At 40.9% G+C, this 27439-nt stretch overlaps 1 pseudogene; it reads left to right on the forward strand.

The window, feature by feature from the left end:
- The first annotated feature begins 2932 nt into the window (after positions 1 to 2932).
- Positions 2933 to 7376, forward strand: LOC114202652 (ferritin heavy chain pseudogene; annotated as a pseudogene).
- The last annotated feature ends 20063 nt before the right edge of the window (positions 7377 to 27439 follow it).

The raw sequence follows: 27439 nt of genomic DNA on the forward strand, positions 1-27439 counted from the left end.
TTACAATACTTATATCTCTATCCATGTGTGTGTGTGTGTGTGTGTGTGTGTGTGTGTGTGTGAATAATTAGATTCCAACATGGTGTGTATGGAGCTTTTGCAAAATGGACCATACAAGAAACCCAAGGCCTGGTTTCAAGTTACCATACACAAGAGTTCTGCGCTGCCTCCCAAGTTTAAGCAGTCCCCAATCTGGGAGTGAAGTGTTGGCCCACAAATTAGAATCCAGCATTTTCTTATAGAAACATCATTTTATTTGACGCTTGGATTCCCGGGCCAGTCCACACAAGCCTCTTGAACCCTGAACATAACCAAGTTATATATATATAGTACTAATTAGTACCTGCTTAAGCTCAGTCCTGGGGGCAAGGGTGGGTGGTGAGGAGTGAGCAGGGAGTTTCACCTTTCTGGGTGGGGCGGCGGAGAGGTGGGTGAGGAGCCGGCTGGAGGCAAAATGTCAAAGACAGAGTTTGTCCTGACAGCCTGTTTCATCACGCGCTCTCTCTCCAGTCTGGCGCTGTCATCTCGCCCTTCGCATCCGGCTATCCCAGACCCAGGCCTGCCTGGCCCCACGGAGGGGACCGCGGGCTCCACCATTAAGGACCTCCCTCGGACAACAATTAGAACCTGAATCCCTTCGGGGCGGTTGTCTGGGCATTAGAGAGGAAGCACATTGAGTCAAGTGAGTGAGAGATGCTTAACTCGCAGATACTTTCTCACTTTTAAAGACTTTATTACTCTTCATTACCCCCAAAATGAATTCCCCAATTAAAAAATTATAGGCAGAGGGCTGGAGTGAGTGAAAACCTTCTGACAATGGAGACAGTAGGAGGGAGGGGTGTGTGTGTGTGTGTGTGTGTGTGTGTGTGTGTGTGTGTTGGGGGTGAGGGGTGAGGTTTGCTCTCTGGTGGAGGGATGGGGGGAAGTAGAGAGCATCAAGTAAGCAAGCCATACTCACGTTTCTGCCTGAGTCTCTGCAGTCCCCACCCACCGCCACCTCTTGGAAACAGCACTATGCCATTCCTCCTGCTTTCAGCTTTCTCCTTTCACTTTATTATTATTATTATTATTATTATTATTATTATTATTATTATTTTCAGGGGTAAGAATCAGTGACTCATCAGTTGCATATAACCACCTAGTGCTCATTCCATCAAGTGCCCTCCTTCATGCCTGTCACCCAGTTACCCGCTCCCCCACCTGCCCCCTCCAGCGACCCTCAGTTTGTTTCCTAGAGTTAAGAGTCTCTTATGGTTTGCCTACCTCTCTGTTTTCATCTCCTTTTACTTCTCAACCTGCTACATGTCTAAAATGCCCAGGTTTGAGTTTGTTTATGGTGGGAAGTAGCAGCTTCCATGGGGGGGGGGGTGCTCTAAAAGCATTGTTGACATGCGGCCTGTGCATTAGCCCTCACAGGGCTGTGGCCATATGCTAGCCCAAAGAGGGGGCACTTAGAAGTGAATTCTGAAATTCAGCAATGTATCCGAGGAGAGAGATTGCTTCATCAGAAGGGAGTCTGGGTAAAAGAAAACACTGCAGAAGGGCTCAAGTCAGTTTTCAGTCTTGCAGTCAAGATGTTCACCTCTGTTCAAAGAATCACCAAAGTTAATAATAGAATCACATAGGAAGTTTGGAGTCAAACATAGCGAGGAGTCCGCTCCTGTCGGGGAAACAAGAGAAGACAGGGAATTAACATATGCAAACAATTCACACTTCCTTCCCTTTCTCCCTGTTTCCTACATCTCTTAAAAAAAAAAAAAAAGATGTATTTATTTATTTTAGAGAGAGGGGGTGGGCAGAGGAAGAGAATCTCTCAGGCAGACTTCCCACTAAGCACGGAGCCCGACACGGGCCTGGATCTCACAACCCATGAGATCATGACCTGAGCCGAAATCAAGAGTCGGACTCTTAACTGACTGAGCCACCCAGGTGCCCCTCTACATCTCTTAATCCCTGATTCCCTACCTGTAAAATGGGATAAGAATAGTCCCCGCTTCAAAGGGTTGCTGTGGGACTTAAATGAGATAATGTACTGTGTTCGTGAGAGTGACAGGCACGTAGCAAGTGCACAGTAAATTCCATTTTTTCAAAAAATTCAGTGAGCCATTTATCCCTGAACTCCAGTCGTTCAAAGAAAAGGGAAAGCAGCCAAAGCTTGGCTTATTTCAGGCAGAAAGTAGAACCTGAGCCTGGTTTTGAAGGAAGGACCAACATGGGGTACCTAAAAAGAAGAAGCCTTCTAGGGGTTCTGGTATAGAAAAGGAGAGGGCGTGTCCCCACAGGACTTCTGCCAGGCTTTAGTAAGAGCAAGAATCTGATTTTAGTGCCAAGGAGAGGAGGAAGAAATCTACCCACTGGAATATGGGAGTCGAGGCCACTGCTGTTCGTTTTAAAATGTCACCGCATGACTACAAGGTAGGAAAACCTGACTGACCCCCCCCCTTTTTTTTGTTCTGAAGAAATGACCTGGAGGTGGTGGTTGACCATAATTCCAATAAAAGCCCACGGTGTGACATGTGACATGGCTCTTTCCAATGTTCATTTACTCACAGGCTGTAGTCATAGAAACACTTCTGTGTCTTCACTCAGGTCTGGCACCCCCAGGGAGGGCCACGTACTAGACTTGGTTCTGGGGTTCCGGCGGTGGACAAGATAGAGCTGATATTTGCTTGCAAAGAGCTCACTGTCTACCAGGGAATAATCCTAAGGGTGGTAAGAAAGGGCAAGACCAAGGGGGCGATGAGAGTGTAGGTCATAAAGACTTGTCCTTATCATGGAAGGACAAGGAAGATTTCCCCGAGGAAATGACATTGAAGGGGAGGCTTGAAGGAGGCTGAGAGTTGGGGTTCCACACCATATTTTGTTTGCAAACAGGGCGTCCCTGCTTCGAAAGAGTTCAAACAAGCATTGGACTGAAGCACAGATTCTGCACATGACTCCCATTACCACGCAGGTGCTCCTGGCGGGGAGAGCTGGGTACCCCCTGTACGTCCTCCCCTATAAAGAAATCCCACCCATGGAAGTAGAGCGCAGAGTCCTAAGGGGATGGAACACAAGACGGAAATTTCGATGGAGGAAAGCGGTATGAATCTGAAGTCTTGCCTGAAAGCTCAGCCTGAGGTGTGACCCTCCGGAGGGGATGAGGGACCCCCAGAGGTGCTGCTGCTGTGGAGGCAGTGGGGTACCCAGGGGATTGGTGTTTGAGCACTGCCGCTGTTCAGAATTACTGGAACACGGTGATAATAAAGGTCTGACTAATTTTTAGTCAGTTCTACGGTTTTACGTGCCCTAGGAACACCGTACCTGCTCCCCTGACTGCAGCCTGGGAACTGCTCTGGCCCTCCACCTGAGTCCCCTCCTCCTTCCAGCCGCCTGTGCCATTAGGTGGCCCTCAGAAAGAGGTTGGAGAGAGGCAGACAACGAAGTTGTTAGCCCAGGTCTCGAGAGCCTTTCCCCCTGCAATTCTAAGAAAAATCCCTCTAAGAAAATTAGCGCTCTCTTGGGATATGGCCTCTTCTCAAGCAACCGAAGTCGTTGTGCCCTGACCTTATTAGTGCCAAGGAAAGTAGCCACTTAGGGCCCTGAGGTCATGTCAGGTAGAGAGAAGAATTGAGGCAATAGGCTGGTTTTCAGACAACCCAAAATCCCCTTCTGCAGGGACTGGCCAATTGTTTCCTCAAATGTCTCTTTTGCTTTGGCTAGTGGAGACCCAGTCTGAGTGTGATTACTCTCCTGGATCTGAAACAAAGACACAATCACATGGGGTGGGATTGGAAAGGACCAGATATTAACCCCAAGCCACAGGCAGGGGGATGCCTGGAGCAACAACAGGCTCAAGAAGGCTCTGATGCAATGCAATGGGGAAGGGGGAGGGCGTTTGGTTGAAAGGAAAAGGTCAGTGTGTATTTGAAGTCAGAACTGTGGCTGATGGGACGCCCTAAAGTTTTGGAAACTGAGGACAAGCTCCAAGAATATTGAGACATCCTGGCAACTTTGGAGAGGGAACCCCTCCAGAAAAACACAAGACAATTCAAGCTGATTGAATGGCTTTGGATAGAAAGTGGGACTCCGGGTTGGATGGGATGGGGAAGGTTTGCAAGCAAGTATCGGGGGAGGAGTTTCTGGGAAGGAACAAAGGGAAGGGAGAAGCTCCAAAGAAAGGGAACTCTAAAAGTCATCTGCTAACTTTGGGGGTAGATATCACTGTCTCCTTGCCCTCCCAACAGACGAAGAAGCGGGTAGATATGGTCTGGATCGCACATTTGGCAGCCCCCTCCTTCATTTTAGACCCCACCCCTAGTGCTCAGCACCCTTCTTTTTTCCCCCTCGAGTGTCTTCCAACACGCAAGAACATTTAGGGTTTGGCTCTTTGGAGTGGTACCAGCCAAACATTAATCCATCAGACTCTGACTACTGTCATCAATACAAAAAGCATTGATTTCCCCAAGCACGCGGGGCACTCCAAATGCTGAACTTCTTAGCCCCCTAGACCTGCTTGGGGCCATTTCTGATTCCCACTCTGCTTTTAGGATGAAATTGTTTCATGGGCTACCCAGAAGCAATCCAGTGAATTACGACCATTGTGTTAATGACTGCTGATCGGTTGACTCCCTACTGAGTGAAAATTTGATACCCTATGAAGAGTATTTAACTCAGTGGTTCCCTCCACTTTTTTGAGTCCACATGACTTCTTTGGTCCATCAAAACTTCCTCCGATTATCCCATGAGAGTAGCTGTACATTTTTTATCTGCTGATTAAGAAAATATATAATGAAAAAAAAGTTACTAGGAATTTAGCCACACGGTTAGAAAGGCTTTGTGCTTTATCCATCCTATCAGCCGTGTGTGTGTTTTAGAAGTAGTAGTGAAGATATGTGTAAGACAGAGTGCCTCATTCATAATAAGTTGCTGGTTAACCTGGTTGTGACCTCAGATGAGGAACCGCTGTTTTATCCAGAAGAAATGACTGAAACAGAAACTTTAATCTCTTTGCAAGTTCCATACTGAAGATACTTTTGTGCCCGCAGGGTAGGGAGGAGCCTCTCCCGCGTACCTCCCACATGTATTTTCTGTAGGAGGTCTGGGCAGGGCTAGTTAATAGCTGACAAAAGAAAAATGAAAAAATGCTCATGTTTCAGGGAGCCACCCTAAATGCTCCTTTGAATGACTTCCACAAAGACCAAGGCTGGAGGAACCTGGTGGAACATTTAGGGTTTGACTTGTTGCAGCAGAGATGGCCAAACAATAGGCCATTAATCAAAATTTGACCAATGTCACAAATACAAAAGAATCAATTTCCCCAACCAGGGCTAACAGAGAAGAGCTGCACAACTCTGAATATCCTAAAAACCACTTAATCATACACTTTAAAAGATGAATTTTATGGTATGTAAATTACATCTCAATAAAGGTGTTATTAAAAAAAAAAACTCGGGGCGCCTGGGTGGCTCAGTCATTAAGCGTCTGTTTCGGCTCAGGTTGTGATCCCGGGGTCCTGGGATCGAGCCCCGTGTCGGGCTCCCTGCTCCGCGGGAAGCCTGCTTCTCCCTCTCCCACTCCCCCTGCTTGTGTTCCCTCTCTCGCTGTGTCTCTCTCTGTCAAATAAATAAATAAAATCTTTAAAAAATTTTTTTTTAAATTAAAAAAAAATTTTTAAAAATTAAAAAAAAACTCAACCCCAAGTGTCATCAGGAGTATTGAGGTCAACACGGTTGCCATATTAAGCTCTCCATAACTGAGCCCCCGATACCTCTAATATCCAGGGACTGTAAATTTAGCCTGTCCTCAGCTCCACAGAAGGCTGATTCCTACTGATATCATCTATTCAATTTCGTATATTCCCAGGAGATGATTAAAAACATCAGGTAGTAGGGGGTGCCTGGGTGGCTGAGTGGGTTAAGCATCCGACTCTTGGTTTTGGCTCAGGTCATGACCTCAGGGTCGTGAGATCGAGCCCTGCATCAGGCTCTGCCCTCAGCCCAGCATCTGCTTGTCTCTCTCCCTCCCACTCTGACCCTCCCCTTGCTCTCACTCTTGAAGAAAGAAAAAGAAAGAAAGAAAGAAAGAAAGAAAGAAAGAAAGAAAGAAAGAAAGAAAGAAGAAAGAAAGAAAGAAAGAAAGAAAGAAAGAAAGAAAGAAAGAAAGAAAGAGAAAGAAAGAAAGAAAGAAAGTTAAAAACATCAGGTAGTGGAATGGAATGCAGTGGTTAAAACACCAGCACTGAAATCAGACAACCTGGGTCCCTGACCTTGCTGTATAACTTTGGGTAAGTCATTTCATCTCTCTGAGCTTCACCTTACTCACCTTACTGTTTTATCTTATGCCTTGTTCCTGTCCCCTAGCATTGCTTTGAGAAATAAATGAGTTAATGAACACAAAATGTTTAGCATAATAGCTAGCTAATGCAAACTGACCTAAGTCACTTGGTAATGTACATCTATGATTTGGTATGTAGTGATGGCTGGCAAAGAAATCTGAGGTGGTGAGCTCTAGCTACTCCTCTGTGTTCTCACTACAAGATTACAATAAAGACAGTCTCCGCCGAGAGTCGCCGCGGTTTCCTGCTTCAACAGTGCTTGGACGGAACCCGGCGCTCGTCCCCTACCCGGGCCGGCCGTTCGGAGCCAGGCCTCCGCCATCTCTTCGCCGCGCCCTTGGACCGCTCCAAGGCCCCCGCCGCTGCTTGCTGCCGCCTTTTCTCAGCCGCCGCCATGACGACCGCGTCCCCCTCGCAGGTGCCCCAGAACTACCACCAGGACTTGGAGGCCGCCATCAGCTGCCAGATCAACCTGGAGCTCTACGCCTCCTACGTCTACCTGTCCATGTCTTACTACTTTGACCGCGATGATGTGGCTTTGAAGATCTTCGCCAAATATTTTCTTCACCAATCTCATGAGGAGAGGGAACATGCTGAGAAACTGATGAAGCTGCAGAACCAACGAGGTGGCCGAATCTTCCTTCAGGATATCAAGAAACCAGACCGTGATGATTGGGAGAATGGGCCGAATGCAATGGAGTGTGCATTACATTTGGGGAAAAGAGCGTGAATCAGTCACTACTGGAACTGCACAAAGTGGCCACTGATAAAAGTGACCCCCATTTGTGTGACTTCACTGAGACTCATTACCTGAATGAGCAGGTGAAATCCATCAAAGAATTGGGTGACCACGTAACCAACCTGCGCAAGATGGGGGCTCCCGAATCTGGCATGGCAGAGTAACTCTTTGACAAGCACACCTTGGAAAACAGTGATAGTGAAGGCTAAGCCTTAGGCTGTCTTCCCATAGCCACAAGGGTGACTTCCCTGGTCATCAAGGCAGTGCATGCATGTTGGGGTTACCTTTACCTTTTCTATAAGTTGTACCAAAACATCTACTTAACTTTTCATTCGTACCATTCTTCAAATAAAGTAATTTGGTACCAAAAAAAAAAAAAAAAAAAGATTACAATAAAAACAAAGGCTTATATAAAATTCTGCCTTGGGGCACCTGGGTGGTTCAGTCGTTAAGCGTCTGCCTTCAGCTCAGGTCGTGATCCCGGAGTCCTGGGATTGAGCCCCGCATTGGGCTCACTGCTTAGTGGAGAGCCTGCTTCTCCCCCTGCCCCTCCCCCTGCCCATGCTCTCTCGCTCTCAAATGAATAAATAAAATATTTTTTCTTTTTTTTAAATTTTATTTTATTATGCTATGTTAATCACCATACATCATTAGTTTTTGATGTAGTGATCCATGATTCATTGTTTGCGTATAACACCCAGTGCTCCATGCAGTACGTGCCCTCTTTAATACCCATCACCAGGAATTTAAAAATAATAAAACAAAATAGAATTCTGCCTCATACAGACATTATTCATTAGCAAAGTAAGTATAGCTTATCATAAAACCTCTTCTATAAGCTTGATTAAAACAACTCTGTTGTTTTAAGTGCTCTGAGCACATCCTTATGGAAGATACAGTACATAGTTTTCTCATTAGCTTCATACAGTCAGAAATCCTCCTAAACTAACGGCAGAGCACAGGATCCTTTGGGGATCAAGTCACTAGTGTTATTCTATGGAGTATAGGGTAAAACCCTTGGAGTATTCTTATACCCTGTTCATGTGAAGATACGAGGTGTCTTCTATTGTAACTAATCCATATATATTGAATACATTTTATTTTATTTTATTTTATTTTATTTTATTTTATTTATTTAAGGGAGAGAGACAGAGCACAAGCAGAGAGAGGGGCAGAGGCAGAGGGAGAAGCAGACTGCCTGCTGAGCAGGGAGCCTGACGCAGGGCTAGGTTCCAGGACTCTTGAGGTCATGACCTGAGCTGTAGGCAGCCACTCAACCAACTGAGCCACCCAGGTGCCCCTGAATACTTTTTATTTTAGAGAGAGAGAGAGACCGTGCAAGTCTCTCCTATGTTGAATACTTTTAATTTTACAACTAAAATCCCATTTCTAGCATTCATCATAACAGTATGGCATTAGTTTCACCAATAAAAAAGATTTGATGTACAACCCGCTAGTTAGCAAAATGTCAGTTCTTGAGTAAGAGAGGAATGGCAAAAAGACTTGTGGTAGCCACCTCTGTAGTGTAATCCTCTCTAATAAATTCCTTCTGGCACTAACTGTATACTCAATTCTTTAATGAATATAGGACTATTTAAGGTCCATTTTATCTAAGTTGCCGAATTAAAGGCATAGAGTCTTTTACGGTATTCCTTTATTTTCTTTTTCATGCCTCTAGGTCCTGTGGTGAGATTCCCTTGTTCATGACTGATATTGGTCATTTGTGTCTTCCCTCTTTCTGTGTTGGTCAATCTGGCCAGAGCTTTGTCAATTTTATTGATCTTGTCAACGAACCAGCTTTGGTTTAATTGATTTTCTCATGCTTTTCTGTTAATTTCATTGATTTCTGGGCTTATTTTTTTTTTATCATTTCTTTCTTATGCTTCCTTTGGGTTTAATATGATCTTCTTTTCCTAGTTTCATAACGTGGAAGTTGGGATTACTGATTTTAGATCTTATACCTATTTCTAGGATAAGCATTAACTGCTATGAATTTCCCTCTAAGTGATGCTTCAATGGCATCCCACAGCTATGACATGTTATATCTCTATTTTCATTCACTCAGTTCAGAATATTTTTTAAAATTTCCCTTGAGAGTTCCTTTTTCACCCATCAATTGTATAGAAGTATTTTCTGTCATTTCTATTTGGAGATTTTCTAGGTATCTTTCTTATTGAATTTTAGTTTGATTCTGTTGGGATCATTGCATTATTTCTATTCTGTTAAATTTCTCAAGGTTTGTTTTGCACTCCATAATATGCTCTCTCTTGGTGTATGTTCCATATTCACCTGAAAAGGATGCATTCCCCTGTTGTTGGGTGAAGTGTTCTATAAATGGAAATTATATCAAATTGTTGATAGTGTATTCTGGTCTTTTGTGTCCTTACTGATTTTCTGTATAATTATTCTACTGGTTGTTGGGTGAAGAGTGTTGAAGTGTTCAACAGTAACTGTGGATTTGTCTATTTCTCCTTATTTTTATCAGTTTTTGCTCAGATATTTGAAGCTCTTTTGCTAGATACATACACATTTTATTTTTTCTAATTTTAAAAATTTTTTAAGGATTTAATTTTTTAATTTAAAGTCAATTAACCAACATATAGTACATCATTAGTTTTTTGTGTAGTGGTCAATGATTCATTAGTTGCATATGACACCCAGTGCTCATCACATCACGTGCCCTCTTTAATGCCCATCACCCAGTTACCCCATCCCCCACCCACCTCCCTTTCCTGGATTTTAAAATGTTATATGTTCAGGGAGAATTGTCACCTTCATAGTTATGGAATGTCTTTCAGCATCTCCAATAATATGCTTTATCTGATATTAATAACACTATTCCAGCTTTCTTTTTAGTGTTTTCATGGTATATCATATTCCATGCTTTTACTTTTTAAACTATGTATTCTTTATACTTAAAGTGGGTTTCATATAGATGGTATTACATGGATGTGTAAGTCACACTTCTCCAGAGAAACAAAACCAGTAGGATTTAAGGATATGTCTGTGTGTGTGTTATATGTGTGTCTGTATATATATATATATAAAATGATTTATATTGTATAATAAATATAATATTTATTATGAGGAATTGGCTCATGCAATTATAGAGGCTGAGAAGTCCCACAATCTACCATTTGCAAGCTGGACACTGACTAAAGCTGATGGTCTAATTCAGTCAGAGTCCAAAGACTTAAGAACCAAAGCAGCCAATGGTGTAAAACCTGGTTTGAGGATCAGACAGAGAAGATGATATAAAATGTCTCAGTTCTTTCCTCTATAATCAGGAACAAGACAAGGATGTCCACTCTCACCACTTTTATTCAACATAGTACTGGATGGCCTAGCCATAGCAATCAGACAATAAAATGAAATAAGAGGCATCCAAATTGGTAAGGAAGAAGTTGATACAGAGTTGATGCAGAGGACATGATTCTATATATAGAAAACCATAAAGACTCCACAAAAAATTATATAAGAAGTAATAATTAAGTAAAGTTGCAGGATACAAAATTAGTACATAGAAATCAGTTGCAATTCTATACACTAATATTGAAGTAGCAGAAAGAGAAATTAAGAAAACAATTATATTTATAATTGCACCAAGATGAATAAAATACTTAGGAATTAATTTAACCAAGGAGGTGAAAGACCTACGCTCTGAAAACTATAAAACACTGATGAAAGAAACTGAAGACAACACAAACAAATGGAAAGACATTCCATGCTCATGGATTGAAAGAATTAATATTTAAAATGTCCATAGTATCCAAAGCAATGTACAGATTTAATGCAATCCCTATCAAAATAGATCAAAATAGCAATAACATTTTTCACAGAACTAGAACAAATCGTCCTAAAATTTGTATAGAAACACAAAAGACCCTGAGTAGCCAAAGGAATCTTGAGAAAGAAGACCGATGCTGGAGGTATCACAATCATAGTTTGCAACACATCCTATAAATCTGTAGTAATTCAAATGGTGTGGTCCTGGCACAAAAATGGACACAAACATCAATGAAACAGAATAGCGAGCCCAAAAATAAACCCACACTTATATGGTCAATTAATCTGCAACAAAGGCAGCAAAAATATACGACGGGGAAAAGATCATCTCTTCAACAAATGATACTGGGAAAACTGGAAGGCTACATGAAAAAAAATTTCTTACACTACACACAAAAATAAACTCAAAATGCATTAAAGACCCAAACGTGAGATATGAAACCATAAAACTCCTAGAAGAAAATATAAGCAGTAACTTCTTTGACATCAGCCAGAGAAACATTTTTTCTAGATATCTCCTCAAGCAAGGGAAACAAAAGCAAAAATAAACCATAGGGGCTATATCAAAACACAAACTTTTGCACAGTGAAAGAAACCATCAGGAAAACAAAAAGGCAACCTACTGAATGGGAGAAGATATTTGGAATGATAAGGGGTTAATATCCAAAATATATAAAGAACTTATATAACTCAACACCAAAAACACCACATAATCCAATTAAAAATGTGCAGAGGACCTGAATAGACTTTTTTTTTCAAAAGAGACATACAGATAGCCCACAGACACATGAAAATATGCTCAACATTACTAATCATCAGGAAAATGCAAATCAAAACCACAATGAGATATCACCTTATACCTGTCAGAATGGCTAAAATAAAAAAGATACAACTAACAAGTGTTGGCAAGGACGTGGCAAAAAAGGAACCCTCGTGCAATGTTGATAGGAATGTAAATTTGGTGCAGCTACTGTGGAAAACAGCCCGATAGAGGTTCCTCAAAAAATTAAAAATGGAAATACCATATGATCCAGTAATTCCACTGCTGGGTATTTACCAAAAGAAAACAAATACACTAATTCCAAAAGACATATGCATTCATATGTTTATTACAACATTATTTACAATAGCCAAGATATGGAAGCAACCCAAGTGTCCATCAATAGATGAATGTATAAAGAAGTTGCGCTGCAGTGCGCGCGCGCGCGCACGCGCACACACACACACACACACACACACACACACACACACACACACACACTGGAATATTACTCAGCCATGTAAAAGGATGAAATCTTGTCATTTGCAACAACATGGATGGACCTAGAGGGTATTATGCTAAATGAAATAAATCAGACAGAGAAAGACAAATACCATATGATTTCACTTATATGTGGAATCTAAACAAAACAAATGAATAAACAAAAAGCAGAAACATACCCATAATTACAGAGAACAAACTGATGGCTGCCAGAGGGGAGGGAAGTGGGGGACAGATAAAATGGATGAAGGGGAGTGGGAGATGCACGCTTCCAGTTATGGAATGAGTAAGTCACAGGGATAAAAGATACAGCATAAGGAATACAGTCAATGGTATTGTAACAGTGTTTTATGGTGAAAGAGTTTATCTATACTTGTGGTGAGCATAGCATAACATACAGAGTTGTTGAGTCACTGTATTGTATACCAGAAACTAATGTATTCTTGAGTGTCAGCTATAATTCAATAGAAAAATAAATAAAATAAAATGTCCCAACTCAAGCAGTAAGGCAGAATAAAGAAAAAAGGAAAATTCCTCCTTCTTCCACTTTTTGTTCTATTCAGGCCCTCCTTATCAGATTGGATGACGCCCACCCACATTGGGGAGGACAATTTCCTTTACTGAGTCTACTGATTCAAATACTAATCTCAAGTGGAAACACCCTCACAGACACATCCAGAAATAATGTTTAATCTGGGCACCCTATGCCCAATCAAGTAGACACATAAGATTAACCATCACAGTTGAGCTTTGTGTTTTTATGTAATCTATCAGTCTCTGTCTTTTGGGCCATTTACATTTAATTTAATAATTGGTATGCATCGATTTAAGTCTGCAATTTTATTATCTTTTTATGTTTGTTTCCCATTCTTTACTGCTCCTGCTTTCTTTTGTATCATTTGAGTAGTTTTAGTGTTACATTTTAACTTACCTATTGAATTTTAAGTAGATCTCTATTTAATTTTAGTGGTTGCTCTGGGGATTAAAATATACATCCTTGATTTTTCACAGCTATAAGGTTATAATTAATATTTTATCACTTTCAGTAGAATGTAGAAACCTTACTGCCATATGAGTTGAGCCCTATGCACTCCCTGCTGTATGTTGTAGTCATTATTATATATATTACATTTACATACATTGGAGTCTCCATCAAATAGTGTTATAATTTTTGCTTTCCACCATCATAACAGATTTTTTTTAAACTTAAGAAGGAATAGTCTATTATATTTACATAGAAATTTATCATTTTTCTTGATCATCCTTCATTCCTGAAGATCCCAGTTTCCATCTGGTATCATTTCTTATTTACCTCAAGATTTTACATTTGGTTTTCAGCAATACTATGATGTTCCCATGCACAGGTTTATTTGTATTTATCCTACTTAAAGTTCACTGAACTACTCGAATTTTTCAACAAATTTTGGACATGTTTAGCCATTATATATTCAAATTTTTTGCCCCATTCTCTTCTCTTTTTCTAGGATTCCAATGACATTTATGTCAGAACTGTAGGTGTCATTCTATAAGTCTCTAAAACTTTATAGAGTTTTTTTCCAATATTATTTCTCTCTTTGCTTCAGATTAGAGAAATCTATTCTATCTTCAAGTTTACACATTCTTTCCCTTCTCCTTTCCATTCTGCTATTAAGCCTACCGAGTAAATTTTTATTTCATATATTTTATTTTTTTTATTCTGGTTTTTTCATTATGCCTGTAAAAAGATAACATTGTACTACATGTTGGCTAACTGAACATAATAAAAAAAGATAATGTATATTTTCTGCTGATATTTTCTATCCTATTGAGCACAAGCATATTTTTCTTCACTTCATTAAGCATAGTTGTAATAGCTGTTTTATAATCCTTGTCCACTATTTCTGACATTATGGTAATCTCTTGGTTGTTTTCCTATATCTTTTCTTCTTGAGACTGGGTGACATTTTCCTGTTTCTTCACTTGTTAAACAGTTTTTTTTTTATTTTAACCTGGATATTTGGAATGCTAGGTTGTGCAGGCTCTGAGAGTCTCATATTTTCCCCTGAAGAGTATTGATATTTTTGTGTTTGTAGTAAATCAATTTAAAAGCCAACTCTGATTATTTAGCTGGGCTGGTTTGCATCTGTCTCATATATGCATTGTTCAGTGGTAAGTTAGAAATTTGGACAGAATTTAATGCTCCTCATCTCCAGCTCTGTCCTTTCTGGAATTTCCCCCTCACTTCCCAGTGGCTGTGGTTGCCAAAAACTTTGTCCTCCAATTCTTCAGGCCGGAAGGACTGCTAACTTACTATCAGAATATTAACTGCCTCACACTGCCAGGGAAGATGGTGAAGTAGGAAGATCTTCCACTCCCTTCTTCCCATGGATACAGGTAGATAACACTCACATCAGTGTAAATAACCCAGAAAATGAACCAAAAATTGTCAGAACAGACTCTCCACAGCTAAATATAGAGGAGAGGCCACATCAAAGAGGGTAGGAAAGGCAGAAACACAGTTGGAGTTAAACAGACCAGTGGGACTATCAGCAGATGGAGAGAGGCCACAGGCACAGAGAGAGGAGAGAAACAGACCCTCACACCAGATACCCAAGGCACAGAGAACTCACATGGGGAAGATGAATCCCTATAACATTGGGCTTTGAAAACCAGAGGGGCCTAATTTCACAAGTCCTTACAATCGGCATGGCTTAACACCTGGAACTTTAAAAAATCAACAGGCTTGGCCCTGGGAGAGCAACGAGGACCATGAGAAACTGAAGCCTGACCCTAAAAAAGGACAACACAACAAACAGCCCCATGGAGATACAGCATAGAAACAGCAGTTTGAAAAATGCCTGGGGTATACAGGAGAAAGATCTGTTTACTAATCTCAGAGCACATGCTGGAGGGGCAGGGATCTTTGGGAGACTTCTCCAAGAACAAAAGAACTGGCAGGGGCCATTTTCCTCCCCTGCTATCCAGCCTAGATACATGGACCCCTGTGGGAACCAGCACAGTGCCAACACTCTCCACCTAACTTGCTAAAAGCACCCCTCACCCATGTTCTCCTGTGAAAGTGTTGAATCATTATATTGTATACCCGGAATTAATATTACATTGTATGTTAAGTAACTGGAATTTATTTTATTTTTATTTTATTTTTAAAAGATTTTATTTATTTATTTGAGACATAGAGAGAGAGCTCCAGCACAAGGGGGGGGAGGGGCAGAGGGAGAGAAGCAGACTTCTGGCTGAGCAGGGAGCCCAATGCGGGGCTTGATCCCAGGACCCTGAGATCATGACCTGAGCCGAAGGCAGACGCTTGACTGACTGAGCCACCCAGGCACCCCAACTAACTGGAATTTAAATAAAAACTTGAAAAAATTACTTTGCAGGTAAATGGACTAAGTGCTTAAATCAAAAGACATAGGATGATGAAATGGATTTTATTTATTTATTTTTAAAGATTTTATTTATTTATTTGAGAGAGAGAGAATGAGAGACAGAGAACACGAGAGGGAAGAGGGTCAGAGAGAGAAGCAGACTCCCCACTGAGCAGGGAGCCTGACGTGGGACTCAGTCCCGGGACTCCAGGATCATGACCTGAGCCGAAGGCAGTTGCTTAACCAACTGAGCCACCCAGGCGCCCTGAAATGGATTTTAAAAAGCAAGATCCATCTATAGTGTGTCTACAAGAGACTCATTTCAAACCTAAAGGTACATGCAGGTTGAAAGTGAAGGGATAGAAAAGCATTTATCATGCAAATGGGAGTAAATGAAAACCAGGGTAGCAATACTTATATTGAACAAAATAGACTTTAAAACAAAGACTGTAACAAGAGACATGGACACTATATTATCATAAAGGGAACAATCCAACAAGAAAATATGACAATTGTAAATATTTATGCACCCAACATGGGAGCAGGCATATACATAAGGCGGCTAATAACAAATGTAAAGGAAGTAATTGATAGTAATACAATAATAGTATGGGGACTTTACCATCCCACTTACATCAGTAGATAGAGCATCCAAACAGAAAATCAACAAGAAAACAGTGGCTCTGAATGACACACTGGACCAGATGGACTTAGCAGATATATGCAGAACATTCTATCCTAAAACAGCAGAATACACATTCTTTTCAAGTGCACATGGATCATTCTCCAGAATAGATCACAAATTAGCCCACAAAACAAGTCTCAACAAATTAAAAAAGACTGAAGTCAGACCATGCATCTTTTCTGACCACAATGCTGTAAAACTAGAAATCAGCCACAAGAAAAAAATCTGGAAAAAACCCACAAAAACATGGTGGCAAAATAACATGTTACTAAATAACAAATGGGTCAACCAAGAAATCAAAGAAGAAATAAAAAAAAATACATAGAGGCAAAGGAATATGAAAACACAATGGCTCAAAATCTTTGGGATACAGCAAAAGCTGTTCTAAGAGGGAAGTTTATAGCAATACAGGCCTACTTCAGGAAACAACAAAAATCTCAAACAAACAGCCTAATCTTACACCTAAAGCAACTAGAAAAGGAACAAACAAACAAACAAAATCTGGTAGACTGAAGGATATAATAAAGATTAAAGCAGAAATAAACGAAAGAGAATCTAAAGAAAACAACAGAAGAGATAAATGAAACCAGGAGTTTGTTCACTGAAAAGATCAACAAAATTGATAAAAATCTAGCCAGACTCATCAAGAAAAAAAGAGAGAGGACTCAAATAAGTGATATCAAGTCAATGAGGAGAAATAACAACCAACACCACAGAAATACAAAATATTATAAAAGAATATTATGAAAAATTATATGTGAACAAATTGGGCAACCTAGAGGAAATGGATAAATTCCTAGAAACATATAACCTCCTAAAATTGAATCAGGAAGAAATAGAAAATTTGAACAGATCAGTGAAATTGAATCCATAATCAAAAAACTCCCAACAAACAAAAGTCAAGGACCAGACAGCTTCACAGGTGAATTCTACCAAACTTTATTTTATTAATTCTTTTTATTGTGTTATGTTAGTCACCATACGGTACATTATTAGTTATTGATGTAGTGTTCAATGATTCATTATTTGCCTATAACACCCAGGACAACACATGCCTTCCTTAATACACATCACCTGGCTGCCCCATCCCCCTACCCACCTCCCCTCTGAAACCCTCAGATTGTTTCCTGGCGTCCATAGTCTCTCATGGTTCATATTCCCCTCTGATTCCCCCCCTTCAGTTTTCCCTTCCTTCCCCCAATGTCCTCCATGCTATTCCTGATGTTCCACATGTGAGTGAAACCATATGATAATTGTCTCTCTCTGCCTGACTTACTTCACTCAGCTTAATCGCCTCCAGTTCCATCCATGTTGATGCATATGGTGGGTATTCATGGAATATTACTCAGCCATCTACCAAACTTTTAAGGAAGACTTAGTACCTATTCTTCTCGAACTATTACAAAAAATAGAAAAGGAAGGAAAACTTCCAACTTCATTCTATGAGGCCAACATTACACTGACACCAAAACCAGATAAAGACACCCCCCAAAAAAGAGAACTATAGGACAATATGTCAGATGAACATAGACGCAAAAATCATCAGCAAAACATTAGCAAGCCAAGTCCAATAATATATTTTAAAAAATCATTCACCACGATCATGTGGGAATTATTCCTGGGTTGCAAGCGTGGTTCAATATTCACAAATCAATCAGTGTGATACATGACATTAATAAAAGAAAGGATAAGAACCATATGATCCTTCCAATAGATGCAGAAAAAGAATTTGACAAAGTGCAGCATCAATTCATGATAAAAACCCTCAAAAAAGTAGGTTTAGAGGGAACATGCTTTAACATCACAAAGGCCATCTATGAAAATCCCACAGTTAGCATCATATTCAATGGTAACAAACTGAGAGCTTTTCCTCTAAGATCAGCAACAAGACAGGGATGTCCACTCTCACCACTTTTATTCACCACAGTACTGGAAGTCCTAGCCACAGCAATCAGACCACGAAAAGGAATAGAAAGCATCCAATTGATATGGAAAAGTATACTTTCACTATTTGCAGATGACATGATACTACATGTAGAAAACCTGAAAACTCCACCAAAAAAGCTATGAGAAATGAATTCAGTAAGGTCACAGAAGAAAATTAATATGCAGAAATCCATTGCATTTCTATACACCAATGATGAAGCAGCAGAAAGAGAAAACAATCTTATTTGCAATTGCACCAAAAATAATAAAATATCTAGGAATAAACCTAACCAAGGAGGTGAAAGACCTATACTCTGAAAACTATAAAACACTGATGAAAGAAATTGAAGACAATACAAACAAATGGAAAGATATTCCATGCTCATGGATTGGAGGAACAAATATAGTTAAAATATCCATACTACCCAAAGCAATCTACAGAGTTAATTCAATCCCTATCAAAATACAAATAGTGTTTTTCACAGAACTAGAACAAATAACCCTAAATTTTGTATAGAACCACAAAAGACCTCAAGGAGCCAAAGCAATGTTGAAAAAGAAGGACAAAATTGGAGGTACGGAAATACCGGATTTTAAGATACACTACAAAGCTGTAGTAATCAAACCAGTATGGTACTGGCACAAAAATAGACACAGAGATCAATAGAACAGAATAGAGAACTCAGAAATAAAGCCATGAGTATATGGTCCATTGATCTTCCACAAAGGAGGCGAGAACATGCAATGGGCAAAAGACAGTCTCTTCAACAAATGCTGTGGGGAAAACTGAATTGCTACATGCAAAAGAATGAAAGTGGACCACTTCCTTACACCATATATAAAAATAAACCCCAAATGGTTTAAGGAGCTATATGTGTGACATGAAACCATAAACACCTTAGAAGAGCGCACAGGCAGTCATTTCTCTGACATCAGCTGTAGCAACTTTTTTCTAACTATGTCTCCTGAGGCAAGGGAAACAGAAACAAAAAATAAACTATTGGGACTTCATCAAAATAAAATCTTCTCCATAGCAAAGGAGACACTCAACAAAACTAAAAGACAACCTACTGAATAGGAGAAGATGTTGCAAATGACATATCTGATAAAGGGTTAGTATCCAAAATATAGAAAAAAAATTTATGCTGGGGCGCCTGGGTGGCTCAGTCAGGTAGGTGTCCGAATCTTGATTTCGGCTTCGGTCGTGATCTCATGGTTGTGAGATCAAGCCCCACATCAGGCTCTGAGCCAGGCATGGATCCTGCTTAAGAGTCTCTCTCTCCCCCCCTTTTATTTTTTTTAAAAAAGGAAAGTACTTATACAGCTCAAAACACACACACACACACACACACACACACACACACACACACACACACACAAAACACCCAAATAATCCAATCAAAATATGGGCAGAAGAGACGAACAGACATTCCTCCAAGGAATACATCCAGATGGCCAACAGACACAAGAAAAGATGCTCAACATCACTCATCATCGGGGAGATGCAGATCAAAACCACAATAAAATATCAACTTACACTGTCAGAATGGCTAAAATCAACAACACAAGAAACAGCAGGTGTTGGCGAGGATGCAGAGAAAGGGGAACCCTCTTACACTGTTGGTGGGAATGCAAACTGGTGCAGCTACTGTGGAAAACAGTATGCAGCTTCCTCAAAAAATTAAAAATAGAACTACCATATAATCCAATAGTTCTACTGGTGAGTATTTACCCAAAGAATACAAAATCAAAAGGATATATGCACCCTATGTTTATTGCAGCATTATTTACAATAGCCAAATTATGGAAGCAGCCTCAATGTCCTTCAATAGGTGAATGCATAAAGAAGACGTGATATACATACAATGGAATATTACTCAGCCATAAAAAGAGTGAAGCCTTGCCATTTGCAACACCATGGATAGATCTGAAGGGTATAATACTAAGTGAAATAAATCAGTCAGAGAAAGAGAAATACCATACAATTTCACTCATATGTGGAATTTAACAAACAAAACAAATGAACAAAGGAGAAAAGAGACAAAACAAGAAACAAACTCTTAACTATAGAGAACAAACTGATGGTTACCAGAGGGGAAGGGGATTGGGGATGGGTGAAATAGGTGATGGAAATTAAGGGTACAATTATCATGATGAGCACTGAGTAATGTATAGAATAGTTGAATCACTATATTGTACACCTGAAACTAATTTAACACTGCATGTTAACTCTACTGGAGTTAAAATTTTTTTAAATAAAATAAAAATTAGGAAAAGAACATCAATTGCCTCACACAATCCCATCTTTGGCCTACCCTCAAGTTAAAAAGAATAAAGAATAGGAAACACATTGCCTACTTTCCTTTTTTTCCAAGTGTCAACATCTTCACTCACCCATGCCTTGGTGTCATTATTTGTTTTAATTTGTCTAGAGCAGATGATGGCAAGCTTTTTCTCTAAAGGGCCAGAGAATAATATTTTAAGTTTTGCAGATCATATAGTTCATCACAACTAATCAATTCTGCCATTATAGCATGAAAGCAGAATTAGAGACTATATAAGCAAATTGCTCTGGCTGTGTTCCAATAAAACTTTATCTACAAAGACAGGTGGCTGGCTAGATTTGGCCTATGGGCCATAGTTTGCCAAACCCTAGCCTATTATTCGCAAGAGGGTCAAATCTGATAGGAACTTACTTGGCCACAACAGTAGTTGAAGCTTTTCTATATAACATTTCCTGTTTTAGCGATTTCATTTTAGGGTACTTCCATGTTAATTGGTTAAACAGAAAGAAATTCAAATTAATAAAATTTAAAGTGGGGGTGGGTGTGGGTGACCTGGGTCAAAGTGGTCAAAAGGTACAAACTTCCAGTTATAAAATAAGTCACAAGGAAGGAATATATAGCATGGTAACTATAGTTAATAACACTGCATTGTATATCTGAAAGTTGCTAAAATGTGGATGTTAAAACTTCTTGTTACAAGAGAAGAAACTGTAAATATTTTTGGTGATGGATATTAACTAGACTTACTATAGTGAACATTTTGCAATACATATACACATATCAAATCATTTTGTTGTACACCTGAAACTAATATAATGTTATAAGTCAATTATATCTCAATTTAAAAACTTAAAGTAGAAGGAAGTGAAAAAAAGAAACCCTACAAGAATGTAAAAAAAAGTCACAAGGAGGATTATAACGATCTTATTATAAATGATGTGTAAATTTAATGAATATGATTTATAAGTCAAAGTGTGATTATTACACTAATTTTTTGGTAGTCCGACTTAGCGTTAGAAAGGACAAGATCCATTAATTCATCAAGAAATGTTTACTGATCTTATATTATGTGTCGGGCATTGTGGTAGGTACTGGGGATACAATGGTGAGCAAAACATCATAGCATAATGGTTGAGGGCATGGCCTGGAACCAGCGTCCCTGAGTGTGAATCCTGACTAGGTCATGTTTTAGTTTTGTGAGCTTGAGCAAGCTACTCTGCCTCTCTGGGTCTCATTTTCTTCTCCGTGGATGGCAGTACTAATGCCTCATGGAGTTGCTATGAGAATTACATGAGTTAATATTTGTAAACTACTGAGAAAATTGCCCGACACATAGTGAAAGTTATACATGTGTTTGTTAAACGACAAAGGCTTTGACCATCTCTGCCTCTAGGAACCTAGAGTCCAGGGGGAGAATTGACTTTAATCTAAAACGCATGCAAACAAATGTAAACTACAAAGAAGACTTGCATGGAGCTATGAGCGTTTGCTTTATGGGGATTCGACCAGAGAAGGCATCTCTGAGGAAGCGATATCTGAGCTGAGGGTAAGTAGGAGTAAATTAAGCAAGAACCATATTTTTGGAGGAGCATGATGAGTGACTCAGTTTCCTGTCTTGCTAAGTACTCTGTTTAAGGAGGGCACGATTCAAGTGTGAAACTTCTGTAGTCTGCATCATGCCCCGTAAGCACGATCAGCATCCCAGACAAGTCTGCTAATGTTTGTGACAAGCAAGGGCTGCCATTCTGGAGGCTTAGTCTTCCCTCCTGCCCCGCTACCCCCAATCTGGGAAAATCTACACAAAGAATGTTTGGGGGGGGGATGTTAAAGCAGTCTTTCTAGAAAGAAGCCAGGGCCACTGAAGGGAAGCAGCAGTTTGAATGACGAATGTGAAATCTCTTTGTTAGCATTTTGGCTGCTGTATTATTTCCAAAGCATTTGCTCCACAGACTCAGCCCTGGGAATCTAAGAGGTTGTGCTGATCAGAGGACACTGTAGGCTGAAGCTCCTCTTGCTTCCCTGTGGCGTTCAGTTCTGAAGCCCACGATCCTCTGGGGGGGCATTCTTTACAAACTGGAGTCTCCATTTTATCACATGTGGCTAAAGGATCGCAATCCTCAGGCACCTGCAACAATTTTATTTCCAGGATTCTTTCTCTTGTCAACTACAGAGCAGGAAACAAATGTATGAAAGCAGATATCTTTTTTTCTGCATCCAAAAGTGGAGCAGCTGACAACAGTTGTAGTCTGGAACTGCTGAAAACCTTGAACAATCCATTTCAGGGCACTTTCAGGAGAACATTTCCATCCGGTATAGAGATTGTACCCATCCAACCTCAGGACCCACACCCATTTTGCTTACAGCTTTGCGGTATTTTAAGAGGTTTTGTGTCTACTTGTAAAAAAAAAAAAACAAAAAAACAGATAAAAAGAAACAACAATACATCAGTTACGATTGGACTCTGTTTGCAAGCCACTGAAGACCCAATCTGAATGGTCTTAACCCCCCAAAAAGGAAAATTATTGGCCAATGTCACTGTATGGTTCAAGGGTAAACCCAGCTTTGGGTGAGCTTTATTCTGCTCAGTTGCTTTCTCACTCTTCTCTCTCCATTTCTCAGCTCCACTTCCTTGGTTAGGGCTCTATTCTCAGGTAGAGTTTCCCTTCTCAGTCTAAAGAGGGACTTAGCTGCTATTTCCAGGGCTACATATTACCCCATTCACATCAAACAAGGAAGTAGCTTACTTTCCTCAGTATTCCCAGCCAACGTCTTAAGATCAGGTCTGATCTGAACAGCTTGGATCATATGCCCACCCCAAAACGATCACTATGGACAGGGGATGAAATGAGTGACTTACCCTAGGTCACATGTTCCACCCAGGATAGAGTTGACTGCCTCAAGACTGCGTGTATCCCCCAATAGGAATCAGGATTGGTGGGAAGGAACAAAATGGAAATGCATGGTGAGAAGGCAAACAACAAACACCCACTCTGGGCAACAATAATTGTTGCTTATGTTAGATAAGTGTTTTCTTTTTAAACTTGAAGTCCTTTTCTGTTCATTAACACACTGGAGGCTTGCAACAATCCTTGAAGGGAGCTAACACTGGATATATTATTCTCATATAGCAGAGGAAACTGAAGCCCAGATCTGTCAAGTGAATTGGATTAAGTCTGCACAATTGCATAGTGTTAGAGACGCTGGACTCTCAGGCTGTAGAAATCTGGATTTTCGGAACATCAAATCCATATGTCGGGTTGTGTTTATTTCATTTTATTTTTTAACCCCGTAACCCATTCCCATTCCCCTCTTACGCCACATCCCCAAGGCCATTCTAGTATGTTTAATGTGTAGCTTTTCTTGTTAGACTGTTTTCAACCTCTGTATTGCTTTTTTTGAGCATGTATCCTTAATTTATATAAGTAGTACTATGCTATGTCTTTCATTCTGTTTCTTACTTTTTTCATTCCGCATTATGTTTTGAGATCACTCCATGTTGCTGTGTATATATTTAATCTGTTACTTCCAACTGTTGCATAATACTCTATGGCACACAGCCACCAAATTTTATCTAGCCAATCTCTCAAGTCAAGGATTCCCGCTGGAATTCTGCTAAACTTCCACCAGCACAAATAACACTTCCATGAGCATCTTCATACATGTCCCCCTGTGGGCTTGCTTTGGGATATTCCCACATATTCAGGAGCAGAATCATTGGATGAGAGGACATGTGTATATTTAATGTGACTACATTAACTGTGTAACTTCGGGGCAGTGAGGCTTTCCTTGGCCACTCTTTCTTCAATTTCAACCCCTATGTCGCATTTTATAGTTCCCTTTCCTGCTTTAGTCTCTCTGCTTAGTACTTATCACTATCAAATGAATGAAATATTTGTATGCTATCTCTGTTATCTTATTATAATTACAATAAGTGTCCAACAGATTTGTGTCTGTTTCAATCACTGCTTATATCCCAAGCGCCTAAAACAGTTCTTGACACATGAATGATGCTCCATAAATATTCATTGAGTAATGGAGTAATGCCAAATTTTTCCCCAGAATAGCTGATCCAGTCTACATCATGCAGAACTAAGGTTTCTTATATCCCCATATCCTCACCGACACATTAACAACTTTTTAATTTTTGCCAGTCTGAGAGCTGCTTACTTAAACTTGTGTTTCTAATGAGCTTTAAGCACTTTCTCATGGATGTCATTCTATCTGAGTGCTGCCTTTGGTAGTAAGCTCTTTGTTACTGAAGAGGCAAATCAAGTCCTAGTAAAGATTCCCAGAGAAATGCCCTGGGCTGTGCATCCACATCCCTAGCTAAAAGCAAGCACAGTCAGGATGTCTAACATCCAATTTGCAAGGAGAACTCTAAAACCCAAAACAACAAGCGTTTGGAACATCAATTTCAACTGTACCTCCCAAATCACGTATCTTTTGGCTGTTGGATTGTCTCAACAGAACTTGTGGAAGAAGTTGAAATGCCATGGCATGCTTCACTTAATGAACATAAAACTGTTGGAATAGCCATTTTTCCCTCACTGACCCCCATTAATACATCCAAGGAAGTATGTGTCCCAGGATTAGCTCATACATGAAGCTCAACCTGCAAATGCCATACCACTCCTATACCACTCCTTTCTAGGCCCATTTCAGATTCTCTCAGCCCATGGTGGAGAGCAGGTTTTAGCTTCATCTTCTTCTCTGGTCTAAGCAGCTTGGTGTGCCAAATGGGCAAAGGCTTAAGGTCAAGGAGACAAAGTTCTAAACATTCACTCATTTCACCTTTATTAAGACTCTACAATGTGCCAGAAAGCACTCTAGGCCCTGGGGATCCAGTCCCTGACCTCAGGCAATGTGCAATCTTGTGGGCCAAGAGTCATATTGTATAAGCAATTACATTCAGAGCCTGTGATAAGGTTTACGCTGGAAGGAAGAACAGAGTGTTGGAGTGCACAACAGAAGGTCACTTGACCTGGTCAGGGAAAGAAGAAACGGAAGCAGATGAGACAGAAGGAAGGTTTCTCAGAAGCATATTGCTTGAACTGAAACTAGAAGGTCAAGTAGAAGCTTACCGGAAGAATTAGGTGGGTGGGACGCAAAAAGAACAGCATGTGCACATTCCAAAAACTTACAGGTAGCTCACCGTGGCTTAAAATAAGGGAAGGAAGGTATGGTAGACATTAGCGATTTTTGCCAAATATTCCGGTTCCCTGCCACCCCATGGTTCTGAGTCCATTGTAAGATAACAATTCCTGCCCCCCTCCTTGTGCCCAGGGATGGTCGATGAATTGTGAACAGAAGTGATGCCTGTCATTTCCAGGCTGATCATTTCACTGCCAGAGTAAGAGCCACCGGGCTCTCTTTCCTCGGCCATGGTGAAAGGCAATGATCCACGTGCAGGAGACTCCATGAGCCTTTGTCCCGGAATGAAGATGAGATGGCTCAGAGTCCCTGCTGACTTGCAATTGACAAGTAGCTGAGTGAGAAATAAACTTCTGTTCTTTTATATCACTAAGATTTGGGGTTTGTTTGTTACCACAGCATAACCTAGCCTATCCTGACTAATATAGAAGGGAAGGGCAGCAGGAGTGAGGAGTGGAGCCACGGAGGTAAACACAGGCCTAATCATGATTTGCTTCTTAAGCCACACTAAGAAGCTTTATCTTGTGTGATTAGTGGTTGTTATTCCCTGTTCTGCAGAACCCTTGGGGCCTCAGGGAAGATGAGAGACACAAAATATTCAGGGATCCAGGCCTCTGACCCTCACTTCAATAGGATACTTCTGCTTTTATCCATCCTTTATTAGGGTTTATTTAAATATTCCATTTTTAAAACAAGGTTTCACTAGCAACAACAACAAAAATGAACTAAAACCCCAGATGAATCGTGACCAGACTTGATTTTATAAAGATTGCTCTAGATCTGGGGAATGGATTGTCAACAGGCAAGACTGGAGGGATGAGAGGTGATGGCGAACTGAGCTAGGGAGGTGGCAGTGGGGGTGGAGAGAAGTGAATACACTTAACAAAATATTTGGGAGATAGAATCCACAGACTTGGTGGCAGATGGGCCATGCGGGGTGGGTGGGAGAGAAAGGCATCAGTGATCACTCCAAGATTTCTGCCTTGGACTGAAGGTCAGTGCCATTCGCTGAGATGGGAATCACAGGAGGAGAAGCAGGTTCGGGGAGAAGCTGATGAACTCACTTCTGAATATGTTGATTGCCCCAGGCCCATGAAACAGTCAAGTTGGGAGGACTCGCAGGAGAGAGGTCTGAGTTCAAGAAGTCCCAGTTCCTCCGCTTAGTAGCTATGCGAACTTGAGCAGTTGGACCCCTCTGAGCCTCAGTTTTCTCATCTGTAAAATGGGCCAAAAAATATTCGGCTTCGTCATGTTGTTGGTTTATATCAAATGTAAGAGTTTGTGCCAGAAGATGCTATGGACATTCTAAAATGCCACACAAATGGTAATAAGTAGGCGCTCGGCCATTCCCACGCCTCGGGTGCGGTGTGACTTCTTGCCGGCCGGGGTGTGAACCTTGGCTCTGACCTCGGCTGCCCTCCCTGAGGGGTGGTGAGAGCCGTGCACTTGCAGACGTGACTGAGGCTGCTAGAAATCCGAAGGCCTACCCCCTCACAGACGCCCACCTCACCAAGAAACCGCTGGACCTCGTCCAGCAGTCATGCAATCACAAGCTGCTTTGGAAAGGAGCCGGCGGGGCCACCAAAATCCCCAACAGGGGCATCTGTGAGTTGGCTATGACGGCTGCGGATGCTGAGCCCCTGGAGATCATCCCCGCCAGCAGAGAAGTCTCCCCACCCCCACCCCCCACGCAGCAGACCCCGCCCATTCAGCCGTCCATTGAAAAGCTCTTAGGTCAACCCCGGGGCCTCTGCCCCACACGGCCCTGAGTCCTCCTCCTGGGGTTGTGTATCACATCATTCACGTGCAGTTTCTCCAGCTACCTTCTCTGCGTAGATTCTAGTACTAAATCTGGTTTCTGCATGTTCGTATTGTTTTCGTTTGGTTTTACAGTCTGTTATCCATATATTACTCCCCCGCCCCAC

This window comes from Eumetopias jubatus, unplaced genomic scaffold, assembly GCF_037043125.1.
Source record: "Eumetopias jubatus isolate StellerSeaLion01/CBP00866 unplaced genomic scaffold, mEumJub1_p1.0 scaffold_11, whole genome shotgun sequence".
NCBI lineage: Eukaryota > Metazoa > Chordata > Mammalia > Carnivora > Otariidae > Eumetopias > Eumetopias jubatus.